General features: G+C 65.3%; 1 protein-coding gene across 1 annotated transcript in view; it reads right to left on the bottom strand.

The window, feature by feature from the left end:
• The window catches only part of GLT6D1 (glycosyltransferase 6 domain containing 1), a 16,053-nt gene extending 15,896 nt beyond the window's left edge, over positions 1-157 (bottom strand). Inside the window, exon 1 of the mRNA XM_006163341.1 lies at positions 128-157. The gene's annotated coding sequence lies outside the window, so the exon portion shown is untranslated. The remainder of the gene's footprint in view (positions 1-127) is intronic.
• Between the last annotated feature and the right edge of the window lie 3,420 nt (positions 158-3,577).

A 3,577-nucleotide genomic window follows, 5' to 3' on the forward strand; every position in this document is an offset into this window, starting at 1 on the left:
TACTCCCCGCTTCCTGGCTGCCGGCGCCGCGGGGAGGGGAGGAGCTGGAACCCGTCCGGGCAAGAGGGGCTCAGCAGGCCGAGCTCCCCGGCTCCCGGGCCCGGCTGCGCGGGGCTTGGGAACTCACGCGCATGAGCCTGGTTTGAGTTTCAAGTCGCCGGGTCTGGACTTGAACCGCCGTCAACCATATGGGAATCCAGCACTTTAACCACCATGTCACCTGCTGCCCCCTGAAAAGCAGACTTTGAGCAGCAAAGCCCTGCACTGTTGCAGCCTCCGAACACGGATGACTGTGGAGCTGTGGGCACCACCCTCAGGGTTTGCTTCTAGAATGTTCTGCCTTCAGGAGGCAGCACCTTGAGTCTGGGAAGAGCCTGTGGGGCCTGTGGGTGCTGGCTGCCCCCGGAGGGTGGGGCGGCTCCAGCTGCTCCGCCTCCCCTCCCGGCTGTGCTGCCATTGAAGCTCCTGCACTGCGGAGCGAAGGCAGCGGGCTGCCTGCCAGGCTGTGCCGTGTGCCCAGGACGGGACTGCCGCTCGGCCACACGCCCACGGCCGGCCCTTCCTCGCTGCCTGGCTGTCTCAGGTCAGGTGAGAGAGCAGCCGAGTCGCGCTTTCTCTTTCACTGCCCCTGTTGCTGGCTGCGCTCCGGGATGGCTTCTGGGGGCACAGATTCTGCGGCCCGGCAGTTTGAAACTAACCAGCTCTGAAATTCAAGACCGCTAGAAGCGGGTGGATCGGGCCACGTGGCCGGGGTCTCCACCAGCAGGCCCTTCAGCCCGGCAGGGCGCCTGCGTTGCTGCCCCTTCTGCTCAGCGGTGGAGTCCGGGGATGCCCACTGTGACTTCGCTGAGACTGTCCCCACGCGGACACCCCAGGAGCCCCGTACCTCGGGTCGGGTGGTGTAGGGGAGCCCGCACCGCCGCAAGGGCAGGGCTCTCCCAGCACCCTCCTGTTTTCTGCAGCCCTGGGCACCGCCGGTGGCTGCCTGTGGTGACGTCACAGGCCCCTTTGATGATGGAACTTGGCCGCTGCCAGCAGGGCCGACTCCCCATTGCCACAGGGCCGGGGGCTGAGCAGTGGGAGGTTTCGGGAAGCCCGGCTGTCATCCGGCGTGTACCCCGGCCTCCGTTCTTACTCCGCAGAGCCCTGGTGAGCCGTGCGCTGTGCCCCGTGTGGGGCCGACACGCGGGGGCCCTGCCTGCCTTCGTCCTCCTCCAGCGGGTCCCACTGCCCCCGGGGCACAGCCGCAGCCCGCCGCGGGGGCAGCCACTTCTCCGGATGGGCGTGACGTGGGGGCCTACCCTGGGCGTGACGTGGGGGCCTACCCTGTTGGAGGCAGTGTGTCGCGGGGACGTGCCCATCCTACGTGTCCACCTCACGGTGGCAGCGTAGACTCGGCCTCAGACCCAGCCCCCCGGTGGAACAAAGTGGCTTTTCTTATTGAAAGGTAACATGCTACAGGGACGGTCGTTTCTGCGGTCGCCACAACCAGTCTTCACAAATGGGGCGGTTTTGAACAGCACAGGTGTCCTCTCGCAGGCCTGGAGGCCAGAGGCTCCCGCAGAGGTGTCCTTCTGCAGTGGCCGCCGTTCGTGCTGCCCGTGGCCCACTGCAGCCTCTCCTGTCGCCACCTGGTCCTCGTCCTCTCTCTCCCCTCTTCTGGTGGGGACGCCTGTCATGGGGGCGGCCACTCCGCGTGATGCATCTAGATGGAGCGCCGATGCCCTCTGTGAAGGCCCCATCCCGAGGCCTGTCTCAGGCACCTCCTGGAGGCCGGGCTTCGGCAAGTCCTCTTAGGGGACACCGTCCGGTTGGTCCATGGTCTTCTAATACCAGAGACACCAGAGCCTGGGCAATTTACGAGGAGAGAGGGGCCAGGTGATGGATTGGTGATAAACCAGACCCGTGGGACAGGGTTCAGGTCCCTAGGCCGCCCTGGCACGCCCGAGTCCTCGGTCCACATTCCTGGGCCACCCTGAGCACGCCTGGGGCATGCGTGTGCCTGTGGCCTGAGCCACTGCTGAGTAGAGGTGAATGGCAGTGTGAAGACCTCGTTGAGTGCGTCGGTCTGTCTGTGTCTCTGTCCCTTCCACTTCCACAGAAACAGGTTAAAAAGAGAACAGAGGTTTCTGGAGCCGAGGTCCGAGGGCGGCGTCTGGGAGGTGTCTGGCTGGGGGCTCTCCGCACCAGCCCATGGCGCTCAGGCCTGGAGTTGGCATCTGTGTCTGTCGTCTGGAGTCAGCCGGGCCACCACGATGACCTTGTCCAGCCCCAGCCAGAGTTTCCCTTTCAACCCCAGGGTCGGACTGAGTCTCCACCCTCTCAGCTCAGCCACGCAGGCTGGAGCACCTGACACGCGACATGCTGAGGGACACGCCAGCCCTCAGCCCTCGGCGCCTGGTGAGCCCCAGTGCGCGGTTCCCGGCAACCCACGGCAGCTGCTGGCTGGCCTGGCTCTCCCGTGCCTCTGCTCGTGGCCCTGGGACGCGCTCCGTGGCTCCTGTGCGTGGAGAGGTCAGCCCTAGCCCCTTCGTGCAGATATGGCCCTGTCCTCGGTACCCTGGACGCGCACTCAGCGCACCGTGGACACGGTTCTGGACACGTCCCGCCGTGTGAGCACCCTGTCACTTCAGCAGCTCCCGTGTTCATGGGAAACGTCACGTGACAACCCCAGGACACTCTGGCACACACGCTGAGCTACGCCGCAGGAGGGACCTGGAGGCCGAATGCTGGGTCTGGGCCGCACGGTTTAAGGCCTAGGTGGCCAGAAGGGCCTGAGTCTGGTCGCTTGACAGAACAGAGGCTGGTCAGCTCACTGTGTGGGGACCCAAAGCCCAGGGGCCATGTGGATTTTCCAGCTGTAGGCGTCCCGAGGCCATGCAGGACACCGTCACACAGGGAGAGAATGGGCGTGTGCGTCTCCACCTACGTGCTCCTCTCTCTCCGTGTAAGCCCACCAGGAGCCACCCAGCGTCCACCCTGGTCTCCCCAGTAGCTGCCAGAGTTCCCATCTTGCCACGCTTCCTTCCAACGCTGTCATAACACCACTGAGTTGCAGCACGTGGAACCCGGGGACGCCCCAGCCTGAATGAGCTATTCCCTGGAGGTCAGCCTGACGCTGCAGCAGGGCACCTTCCCCCACCCCAGCAGACAGTGCAGACGGCCACATGGTGCAGACGTCCCCAGGTGGTGTTGACGCCCGCAGTGTGGTGTGGATGCCCCCAGGTGGCATGGATGTCCCCCAGTGTGGAGTGGACCATCATCAAGTGGTGCGGACATCCCCTGGGTGGTGTGGACATCCCCTGGTGTGGTGTGGATGCCCCCAGGTTGTGTGGATCATCCCCAGTGTGGTGCGGATGTCCCCAGAGTGGTGTGGCTGTCCCCAGTGTGGAGTGGATCCCCCAGTGTGGAGTGGATCCCCCAGTGTGGTGCAGGCATCCCCGGGGTGGAGCGGAAGTCCCCAGTGTGGTGCAGGCATCCCCGGGGTGGAGCGGAAGTCCCCGGTTTGGTGCAGACATCCCCGGTGTGGTGCAGGCCTCCCCGGGGTGGAGTGGAAGTCCCTGGTGTGGTGCAGGTG

Source organism: Tupaia chinensis, unplaced genomic scaffold, assembly GCF_000334495.1.
Source record: "Tupaia chinensis unplaced genomic scaffold, TupChi_1.0 Scaffold142100_1, whole genome shotgun sequence".
NCBI classification, from domain to species: Eukaryota; Metazoa; Chordata; class Mammalia; order Scandentia; family Tupaiidae; genus Tupaia; species Tupaia belangeri.